The sequence below is a fragment of the Schistocerca gregaria genome, chromosome 1, assembly GCF_023897955.1.
Source record: "Schistocerca gregaria isolate iqSchGreg1 chromosome 1, iqSchGreg1.2, whole genome shotgun sequence".
Classification (NCBI taxonomy): domain Eukaryota; kingdom Metazoa; phylum Arthropoda; class Insecta; order Orthoptera; family Acrididae; genus Schistocerca; species Schistocerca gregaria.
The window spans coordinates 443,768,201-443,780,593 of NC_064920.1; positions in this window are offsets into that span (position 1 = coordinate 443,768,201).

Consider the following 12,393-nt stretch of genomic DNA (forward strand, 5'->3'; position numbering starts at 1 on the left):
GGCGTCTCGTTACGGTCTGCGCGGTTACCCCCGTCGGATGTTCGAGTCTTCCCTCGGGCATGGGTGTGCGTGTGTTGTCTATAGCGTAAGTTAGTTTAAGTTAGATTAAGTAGTGTGTAAGCTTAGGGGAAGATGACCTAAGCAGTTTGGTCCCATAAGATTTTATCACAAATTTACAATTTTTTTATTTTTTTCCGCTGATGTCGTTCATAGTACATGCCGTCAACATGCTTTTCTTTTAGCCAATAGGTACATTTAAAAGTTTAGCTGGACATTGTGTTTAACTTACACATGGTCAATGTTATAAATGGTGTTGCTATTTTCTGATAGTCTTCTTGCGATATCTAAAGCGTAATTTCCCATTTTTTGTAATATTCATAAATTTTATCTGGTAATTAATCTTTGCAGCATAGACTTTCCTGTAACCTTTCATATCACTTTTTACTTTTCCTTATTTCATACCTCCACCCAACGTGGGCAGGGGTGGGCTGGCAGCGGCACGGTTCGCCGCTCTTCAGTCGAAAGACTTTATAAACTAGCACAGGATAAACGTTATATATAAATAATACGCGGATAAATGTTGAAGTTGCCACATGACGAGGGAAAACAACTGGAGTTAAAATACACTAAAATGAGTAGTTTAACGAGTCAGGTTAGCATAAAATCCACATTTTTTTCTTCCGTATCACATTGCTGATTGAATTTCATTTGTCAACAACGATGTCAGAGCTTTTAACCTTCTGTCTTCGCTCCTTACGGTATCGGCGTTGGTGGGAGCAGGACAAAATTTCTGACTGTTTAACTTCAGAGCGCATTATACACAAATTATATGTACATCAGAGTGGGGATGGACTATGGTCACGCTCGAGAAACAAGCGACGCTTAGGCGCATTCTCGAGAATGTGTCGGGTACTCTCGAGAAGTTGTTGACGGTGCTGCGCTCTGTGAGAGACTGGGTGAAACTACTGTACAACTTAGCTTGAGACGCAGCAGTCGTAATCGTCTTCCGTACGTGCAAGTAAAAATAATTGAAAACTGCACTTACTACATTGATATCAAGTGTCCTATCTTCACTTCCTTTTTGTTGAGGGGGTAATATATTTCACAGAAGGAAAAAATCACAAAACTGATATTAAAAAAAAAAAAAAAACACAAAACATAGATGTCGCACAAACAAAAAGCTTATTCTTACAAAAATAAAGCTTGTATATTCTGCATGTATGTACACTGAAATAAAAGATAATTGTGGTACCATGTTAGTCCCAGAAACTGCCTTCATACATTTACATATTGTAGAGAGCAAAGAAAAGCAATTGCTGTTAATCAGAATGCATTTTTACTTTCTGTTACCGTACTGCCGTCGGTTATTGCTTAGAAATGATTTGATTAATCAATTGGCCTTTTAGTTTGCATCTATTTTTGTTTATAAAAATTTTTCTCTTACTGGGAACAGAAGCTGATCGTACTGGGAGATAATTTTTGCCACCTCAGCTAGACCTGGGTAACTAATCTCATTTTCCTTCCAGAACTGTATAGGATTCACCGTGCGCAATTAGGTACCGTTCTTCCAAATATCACTGGACCTCCAGGTCTGCACTACCGTGGATGCTTTTCAATAGATTTTCATTGGAAATTTTTTCATCGAAAGAAGTCCATAAGGTAGTATTGTAAGGTGTCAGGCAAATCCAACACCTTCCATGAAAACCCTGACATGATAAGCAAATTCAGTAGTATGTCACATAGCTCGGAATAAATCGTGACATTAAATTAACCAAAGTAATACGAGTAACGAGTGAGCAAATGGAATACCACAGACTAACACAAGAATGCCTAAATGCATGTCGTACCTTCCCACCGTGAGGCAGACGCAGTTCCGAGGGGAGAAACGAGGACAGAAGCCGAGAGCAGAACCGTTTTAAGCTAGAAGGCCCTACGATAAGGGACGGACACCCACGTCTACAGCTAACCACTAGGGCTCACCACCCGCACGTTTTAGCGTGAGACTGTTTCGCGTCTCAGGTACGTCAAGAACCACCCCCCAGCCCATGTTAAAAGCTAGATCCCTCCAGAAAAACAGTATAGACCTTACGATAACACAAAAAGGGCCACTACCACCCGCAAGTTTTAGCGTGAGACTTTTTCGTGTCTCAGGTACGTCAAGGACCACCCCCCAGCCCATGTTAAAAGATAGAGCCCTTCAGAAGAACAGTATAGATCTTACGATAACGCTAAAAGGACCACACCACCCGCACGTTTTAGCGTGAGACTTTTTAGCGCCTCTGTTACGTTGCAAACTTTAAAAACATTGCCCCACCACGAAAAGTATAACGTTTCTCATTGGATAGACAGAATTTTTGTAGGCGGAGCTTAAGGTTAACATTGAGACCCTGATTGGTCAGATGAAAACATAGCCAGATAGTTTTTTTTAAACCAACTTCGGTAAACTGTAGTAAGGAGAAGTTAGGAGAGTTAGTTCCGAGACGGCGAGCGGGATGGCTGGTGCGCCGGCCGCTGTCGCCCTGACGCTGCCTAAACACCGACAAGGTAATGAACGCACGCGATGCCGCATTTTTGAGCGCTAAGGCTTCACTCAGAACTGCAGAAGACTCATCTGTTACACCCCCTTTTTTGCGTAATACTAGTGTCGATCGTTAATTAAAACTCATGGTGTTCACATTTGCCACTTGAAGTAAAGATCTGAAACGCGATGATTTTTCTATTTTATAGTTATTGAGAAGCCACATCAGCCACTGTAATTTACGACAGGTTAGATAAGTAATTAAAGATAATTGAGGGTCACTGTAGACCATTTTGATAGTTTTCTCTTTTGTGAAACTTAATTTAAACCTAGATTATAGATGTGATATGGCATAGGTCATCCTTCGATCGACTGTAGAACTTGGAAACCCATTTAGGGAATATTCGTTCACATTTTTGTTGAACGCAGTTGGGTTTTACCATCCTATATTAAAACATTTCCTTTTATCAATAGTGCAATTTATAAACGATGTTTTGTGAGTAGAATAAAATTTCCAATGGTAAACTTAACTGCTTTTTCGACGTTATTTTACCAGCTAACTAAAAATAGGAAAGCCTTGAACCCTTTCCACTAAATTTAGTTAGTATTAAGATTCTTCTACAGGAAGTGCAGTGGATCTGACGCTGAGATCATTTAGTATTTGGTTCTGTCATCGCTAGTCTCACTGAACTCTTCTGAATTCTACATGTCATGTGTGCTCTGGCGTCTCCTTACCAGCAACAGGTCCCAGGTTCAAACTAGTTAATTCCCTAAAAAACACGCTCAGAGCGTCGTTACGCGAAAGTGGTAGGGAGACACGATATAGATCAAACAGACTCCACCATGAATGTTTAGAGTATGGGCGTTTAGTTTGGAGTGGTTCTCTCGACTAGCGTCGTTAGTGGGCGAATAAGTAGATCTTGAAGTCCGTAACACATGCGTTCACTTTGGATTTAGGCTTGCAGCAACATTGTTTGAATGAATGGGATTCGTAAATGGCAATATTTTGAATCTTGGGTCGAACACGGTAGCAACTGAATAAACTCTATTTGTGCCTATTAATCCTAGCCTAGCTTTTAGTGAGTTCTGCGTATTTTACTATAACTCTTGCGCTGTCGTGGTAGCCCACTTTCCTTTGCCGACGGTTAGAATGGACTATAAGATTATAATAATAGCCTTCGAAAGGTAAGTATAATTTTCGGGTAAGACTTCACATGTTAACAATTCAAAAGGCTCCAGTACTTTTAAACATTCGTTCCAAATTTGCCATTCGTCAGTTGTGAGGTTCTGAACACGTGAATACAAAGATGATAAACCGGCTGCAATGCATTCATTTTGCTCATAGCATACAAAACGTAATTTTCCCTCGGGTTTCGGTTTCCTGAATTAATGTATGTACAGATTTTTTCATTAAAACATAGATCTCTTGGTGTTTTCCATTATCATTCGAACGTGTTTTAAAAAACTGACAATTTTTCTGGTCTTTTCCCGCATAATGCAGTGCTCCCCGTTTCTCTTCCAAGAACATTTCACGACTAAATTGACAGTGTGTTCTACGCTACCACCGAATAAGCTGTACGACTGCTGTCCTTGTTATACTGGCATTGTCAGGTGTCATGCTAACAACGTTGTTTACGATGTTTCATTTTGAAACCGTGTTATGTAATGCCTCACTAATATTTAGCCCTTATAATTTTCTCAGGAAATGAGTGTCTCGAGACTTAAACCTTTCAGGCATCAATTACTGTTGATGAAATAATCATTTACAGTCGTATTGCCTCACAATTCAAAGAGGTCCAAATATCGACCGTTAAAGGGACACAGGCAGAGTCTCTCACTTCCAGGTTTACAATCTCCTTCTTTCTTCCGAATTTCTTCAGCCAAGTAGCACTTTTTTTCGATTTGAGATCGAATATTTTATGCCCAACACTGCAACTAAGCGTCAGAAATCATTGTCCTCTACAACCGAGAGTGGTTGAAAATCGTCAGTTATCTTGACCATTAGCGCGGGATCTAGTTCTTGTTGTTGCCGTTTACTCCCCTCCATGAAGCGAAACATAAAATTTAAATCAGTCCTGCTGGAAGGACATAAGGTTTGCTCTAAAACTAGTCTAGTAATATTACATATACTACCACGCAAGGGATTGGTTAGTTTCGGTTCTGGGATGTTATCGGAGTCCGATTTAAAAATACGGCATTGGAAGACTGCCGCGGGTAGTTTCCGATCTTTTACACGGAATTTCCTTTCTGCGACGTATGAATGGATAACATATATGCCTGGGTATTTTGTCTGACTCGTATTATTAGAAGGACGATCATCTGTATCCATAGACGTCACTGTTTCATTGCTCGATAAATTGTGTAATTTAAGATGTCGAATAATTCCTATTGTATTTCTTGAAACATTATGGAGATTTTTAAAACAAATACAGCTCCATGACTTTCGTTTTCGTGTATCCATACTGATGTGAATCACAAATTCATTCGAATGAAACCTGAGACATGCGAATGACGAGCCCAGCTAGACGCGAGCATGTTTGTCAATTGTCGGTTGTATTCATTTTAAATAACGACCCTGGCGCATTTGCAGAAGTCAACTAACGCGCTGCAACACGCGCTGCCGCATGTTTCGCGAAAACTGCTTGAGAACTGAAAAGGGAACTCCCCATCGCACTCCCCCACATTTAGTGGTAAAACAGCCCAGTGGACAACTCGTCAAAAAATGAACACTGATCATGCATTAAAACAGGAGGAAGGTGCACTCAAATGTGAAAAAAGGAGCAAATTAGAAACAGCGAACGGTCAAAGCTCAAGACGTGCAACATCTTGCGAGCTGCAGGAACTAAGCTGTCGTGGTTGCGAAATGGTGGTGTTGGACTACAAAGTGGGAGAGCTGGGTTCAAGTTTCCCTCGTTCCTCAATTTTTTTTTTTTTTTTTTTTTTTTAGAATATTACGAACTTGTTGTCCAGTCATTGGTCACTGACGTGCTTGTTCTCCTTCTGCGGTCTTGGTTATTCTTGTACTGCACAATGGTTATAGATTATGAGCCATGTGGTAAAGATGTGTTACCTTGGGTGGGGAGTCATCGTAACTTCGGGCGCGCTTAAGGGAAGTGTGTTAGGAGCCTTGCTGTTCATGCTGTATTTTAATGATCTTGCAGACAATATTAATAGTAAAATCATACTTTTTGCAGCTAATGCAGTTATCTATAATAAACTGCTTTCAGAAAGAAGCTGCACAAATATTCAGTCAGATCTTGATAAGATTTCAAAGTGGTGCAGAGATTGGCAATTTGCTTTAAATGTTCAAAAATGTATAATTTTGCACTACAGAAAACGAAAAAACATAGTACCCTATGACTATAATATCAATCGGCCGACTCATACAAGTAACACTGTATAGGAATATGAAATGGAATGATCACATAGGTTCAGTCATGGGTAAGGCAGGTGGTAGACTTCCGTTTATTGGTAGAATACTGGGGAGGTGCAATCAATCTACAAAGGAGACTGCTTACAAGTCACTTGTGGGACCGGTTCTAAAATATTGCTCAAGTCTGTGGGACCCACACCACATAAGACTACCGGGAGATATCGAACGTATACACGGTGGTCTATTGATAGTGACCGGGCCAAATATCTCACGAAATAAGCACCAAACGAAAAAACTACAAAGAACGAAACTCGTCTAGCTTGAAGGGGGAAACCAGATGGCGCTATGGTTGGCTCGCTAGATGGCGCTTCCATAGGTCAAACGGATATCAACTGCGTTTTTTAAAATAGGAACCCCCATTTTTTATTACTTATTCGTGTAGTACGTAAAGAAATATGTATGTTTTAGTTGGACCACTTTGTTCGCTTTGTGATAGATGGCGCTGTAATAGTTACAAACGTGTAAGTACGTGGTATCACGTAACATTCTGGCAGTGCGGACGGTATTTGTTTCCTGATACATTACCCGTGTTAAAATGGACCGTTTACCAATTGTGAAAAGGTCGATATCGTGTTGATGTATGGCTATTGTGATCAAAATGCCCAAAGGATGATGCCTGATAGCTTGATACTTGTCTCTTTCCTAATAACACCCTTTGTTTCCTGCCAGAGATATAAGATTTGAACCATTTTGCAGCATTTCCTGTTACACTATAATATTCTAATTTACTTAAAAGGATATTGTGATTTACACAGTCAAATGCCTTTGACAGATCACAAAATATACCAGCTGCTTTCAGTTTTTTGTCTAATGAATTAAGCACATTTTCACTGAAGTGTAGATAGCTTTCTCAACATCAGAACCCTTTAGAAATCGGAACTGTGACTTTGACAGTATGTTATTTGAGATAAGATGGTTATAAAGCCAATTGTACATTACTTTTTCTAAAATTTTTGAGAATGCTCGCAAAAGTGAAATTGGACGGAAATTTGATGCTGTTTCTTTATCTCCTTTCTTAAACAGTGGCTTAACTTGAGCATAATTCAACCATTCAGGAAATATTGCACTGATAAACGACTGGTTACACAGGTAGCTTAATATGCTACTTAACTCAGGATCAAATTCTTTAATTAACTTTGTTGATATTTCATCCTACCCACTAGATGTATTTGATTTTAAAAATTTTATGATGGACATTATTTCTGCTGGGGTAGTAAGGGTCAAATGCATATTATGGAAGTTACTTGAAATGTCTGGTCTGAGGTATTCCATAGCAGCATCTACAGAACCTGACAACCACACCTTTTCAGTAACAGTTATAAAATGTTTGTTAAAAAGTTCTGCAACGCTATACACATCTGTGACCAATGTATCATTTACTCTTAATGCTATTTGTTCCTCTTTGTCTCGTTCTACCTCTCTTCTCCTTCACTATATCCCATATTGTCTTTGTTATCTGTTCTGACTATCTTTTCCTTATAATATATTTGCTTTGATGTCCGTATTACAGTCTTTAATATTTTGCAGTATTTCTTGTAATGTGCTATAGCATCAACATCGGAAATGTTTCGGATTAACACAGTTTTCTTTTTGTTTTACAAGATACCTCTACTCCTTGAGTAATCTATGGATTCTTTGTAGACTTTGCTCTAACCTTGGTATGTTCTGGGGGAAAACAGTGTTCGAATAAGGTAGGCACTTTATTAGCAAAAAAAGTTATATTTTTCATTCATACCGTGAGCACTGTAAACATCAGTCCAGTGAATGTCTCTGAGGAGCGTCCTAAAATAATCAATTTTTGGCTTATTGATTACCCTCTGGAACTCAGATTTAACAGATTGTATATCCTGTTCAGTATTAACAGTTACCAGGAAGGAACTGCGTGTTATGGTCTGAGAGGCAATTTATTATTGGTTTTATAATATAATTTTGTTCATTGGACTTTAAAGATATTATCAATAGCTGTTTGTGAGCAATTGGCTACCCTAGTGGGGAACTTTACAGTGGGAATTAAATTGAATGATAATGATACTAACTATAATAACTTCTTATTGGGAGAGTCTTTAAGGAAACCTATATTGACAAAAACAGCAACCACTATTTCATTGTTTTTTGTTGTTCAATTGGCCAGTACAGCTTCAAGGTGGTTTACGAACAGATTAAAGTTACCTGTAGGTGCTCAATATACACTTAGTATTATGAAGGATTTTTCGTGAAATTCTACTTCTGTTGCACAGTATCTTACTTAAATGCAAATATCACAATAACTACGACCATCAACCGAATCTAAGTCACGTCATCATGAAGATGACATGTAAATCAATAAATAACGCAGAAATGAAACTATTTTACAGAATAGTTTCTATAAAATCGTTTAATAAAATTGCAGGGCATGCGACTCGATTCTGTCTTTGCAGAGCGTCGCCAACCGCCTGTAAGGAGACTGAAATGTGGAACTCCGGGATAGCAGGAAATGGTGTCACATGGGCCAAATGGCTCTGAGCACTATGGGGCTTAACTTCTTTCGTCGTCAGTGCCCTAGAACTTAGAACTACTTAAACCTAAATAACCTAGGACATCACACATATTCATGCCCGAGGCAGGATTCGAACCTGCGACCGTAGCGGTCGCACGGTTCCAGACTGTAGCGCCTAGAACCGCTCGCCACTTCGGCCGGCGGAGAACCGATAGAGGTACTCAAGGCACCCCCCGCCACACACCGTCAGGTGGCTTGCGGAGTATGGACGTAGATTTAGATGTAGAAGAAACACCGCATCAGCCTGGATTGCGCTATCTCCTTCGTTGCGGATGTCATGAACCGAAAGAGCAGACTGAGTTTCGGTGCTTCCGGAAACCATGTTTATATCTGTGCCGTCCAAGCTGCAAGAACGTAGTCTCTTGAACTGAAGGACCGAGAGAAGCTACACTAGTAGTCGCTGCTGCGGGAGATATCGGCAGGCAAATTAGTTGGCAGAGGCGCTGTGGAGCGGAGCGCGCTGGCGGGCGAAACGACGTTACCTGAGGAAGGCGGGAGGCGGATGCCGGGCGAGAGGCGGCGCTTAATTCCGCCGACTTCCTGCGCCGCTCTCAGCCGCGTTGCGCCGAGCAACGCCAGCGCTGCTATTTTATTGAAACTCAATAAGGCGCCCAACTCGGCGTGCCCGGGCGCCGGCATCTGCTGCCGACCGCACTTCCGCCTCGGCGGGCTCCACACTCTGGCTTCTGCCCGAATTTGAACGGTCAGGCCATCTACCATTCATTCTCATGACGTCTGTATGCAAATGTCGAAGTTTTTTACCACTTTATAATTTTAATATTTCATTGACCAATGAAGGTCAACAACTGGAGGAGGTGTAAAGACCAAACACGTAAGTGTACTCATTGAACATGGAGTTACAGCTCCGGAACAAGAGATTAAATATTATGACTGAATACGAATACTACTAACAAAAGTGCACCTAACTTACATGCAACACTCAAAGACAGCATATGACCAAATGTCTGTTTGTAGCACAAGGGTCTTAAGTTTACTGGTCTCTGTTACAGCCGGCCGCTGTGGCCGAGCGGTTCTAGGCGCTTCAGTCTGGAACCGCGCGACCGCTACAGTCGCACGTTCGAATCCTCCCTCGGGCATGGATGTGTGTGACGTCCTTAAGTTAGTTACCTTTCAGTAGTTCTAAGTTGTAGGGGACTGATGACCTCAGATGTTAAGTTCCATAGTGCTCAGAGCCATTTGAACCATTTTTGTATGTTACAACTTTTATACGAATGTATAACTGTCGGCATATTTGTCTTCTTCCAGCGCCAAGCAGGAAGCAAGAACATTATTAACAGACACTAAATCGTGCCCTCTCTTTGATTGTAACTTACAGGTTAAACACGTTAAATCACACAAAAAACGAACTGCGTTCAATATGTTCGAGGGTGAGTCAAATGAAAACCTTAAATATTTTTTAAAATATTATTTATTGTGGAGAAGAGGTACAAAGCTATAAAACTTCGCAACATAATCTCCCCCACGCTCAATGCAAGCCATCCAGCGCTTGCAAAGTGCGTAAATTCCTTTACAAAAAAATTCTTTTGGTAGTCTGCTCAACCACTCATGCACCGCGTGGCGTACCTTTTCATCAGAACGGAACTTCTTTCCTCCTATTGCGTCTTTGAGTGGTCCAAACACATGGAAATCACTTGGGGCAAAGTCTGGTGAGTATGAAGGATTAGGAAGACACTCAAAATGCAGGTCTATGATTGTTGCAACTGTTGTACTAGCAGTGTGTAGCATTGCATTGCGATGTTGCAAAAGGACACCTGCTGACAGTAATCCACGTCGCTTTGATTTGATTGCAGGCCGAAGATGATTTTTTAAGAGATCTGTGTATGATGCACTGATGACAGTGGTCCCTCTAGGCATGTAATGTTCCAAAATGACGCCTTTTGCGTCCCAAAAGAGAGTCAGTATAACCTTCCCTGCTGATGGTTCTGTTCAAAACTTCTTTGGTTTTGGTGATGAGGAATGGCGCCATTCCTTGCTCGCTCTCTTCGTTTCCGGTTGGTGGAAGTGAACCGAGGTTTCGTCCCAAGTAACGATTCTTGCAAGGAAGCCATAACCTTCTCGTTCAAAGCGCCGAAGAAGTTCTTCACAAGCATCAACATGCCGTTCTCTCATTTCAGGAGTCAGCTGCCGTGGCACCCATCTTGCAGACACTTTGTGAAACTGGAGCACATCATGCACAATGTGGTGTGCTGACCCATGACTAATCTATAAACATGCTGCAATGTCATTCAGTGTCACTCGACGGTTTTCCTTCACTATGTCTTCAACTGCTGCAATGTTCTGTGGAGTCACAACTCGTTCTGCCTGACCTGGACGAGGAGCATCTTCCACTAAAGTCACACCATTTGCGAACTTCCTTCTCCATTCGTAGACATGCTGCTGTGACAAACATGCATCACCGTACTGAACCTTCATTCGTTGATGAATTTCAATAGGTTTCACACCTTCAATACACAAAAATCGAATAACAGAACGCTGTTTTTCCCTGGTGCAAGTCGCAAGTGGGGCGGCCATCTTTATACTGATACTGCGACGGTATGTGTGCATCCGCTCTATGCTGCCACCTACAGGCCATTCGTCACGCTGTTTGTATCACTCTTACCAACTTACAGGACAACGGCGCGAAATTTCGATTTGTTATTACAAATTTAAGGTTTTCATTTGACTCACCCTCGTAATACTAAACTGTTTACTGAAAGCAGGTTGGATTCATCCAGCAATCCAATAAACAACACTGCTCCCCTCTCTCTTGGTTACAAAACCCTATTTTTCAACATAACTCCGCGCAGATTCTCGTTCATTGCTCTTTATGGTCTTCTGTTAGGCGACGAGGAACCCAGTGGCCACACACCTTTGAGTGCGCTAACTGTTGGGCGAGTGTGTCAGCACTACCAAAAAAGACGTCCAGTGGAGCAGCTAGGTGTCTGCTTTTGAGCCGTCGATCACGTTGAAAGAGAGTGTCCGCACGTTCCAACATTGCAGCAGTGACTGCTGAGTGCGGCTGTGTGAGATCGGGCACGTTTAGAGCGTCTTTATTGCGGTGATGGCAGACGTCTCTCCCAACGACTCACCTTCCTTTTGGTCACTGCCAGGTCCCCGTAGACATTCTGCAAGCGCCTATGAAAATCTGCGATGCTCCGGTTTTCCGCCAAAAGAAACTCAATGGCAGCGCTCTACTTGGAACGCACCTCCATTACGGGCGCCATTTACAAGCCTACGTATAGTGCCGCTAATGCAGCCACCTATCGGTACTTCATCAAACTATAGGGACTGAATCTGGAATATTCCAGGACGTACCTTCGACAAATTCCGCAATTTTTCAACCAAACTTGACCGAGAAAAATAGCATTTCATTAATCACTGAACGCCTGTCGTATAAAGGCCAATGTGGTAGTTTTTCACAACGTGAGGAGACGAACATTATGTGGTTAGTAGCAGATGGAAAACTGAACCCATAGTATCTATACAGTCTTTGAAAGTGAGCCTGTCTCTCTGAAACGGGCGGTGCAGTAATTCGAAAATAAAAATATTTTGATTGAATATTTTCAGCGAGTCCCTAACCTAGGGAGCAAAATGTTGTTTATTACTTATGTAGAAACCAGACGGCAATTATAAGATGTAAAGAACGTAAAAGGGAAGGGAAGGAAACACGTTTATAGTCTCTCTCTGATTTGATTCGATCTGCACATTTAGCGAACAGTCAAGAAAACCAAGAAGAGGGGTGGAAAGCGAGGAGAAGGAATACGAATTTTGAGTTTTGCAAATGCCATTGTAGTTCTGTAGAAGATTGCAAAGGACTTGGAAGAGCAGTTGGACGGAATGGATTGTGTTTGAAAAGAGGTTATAAGATGAACATCATCAAAAGTAAGACAAGCTTAACTGAATTTA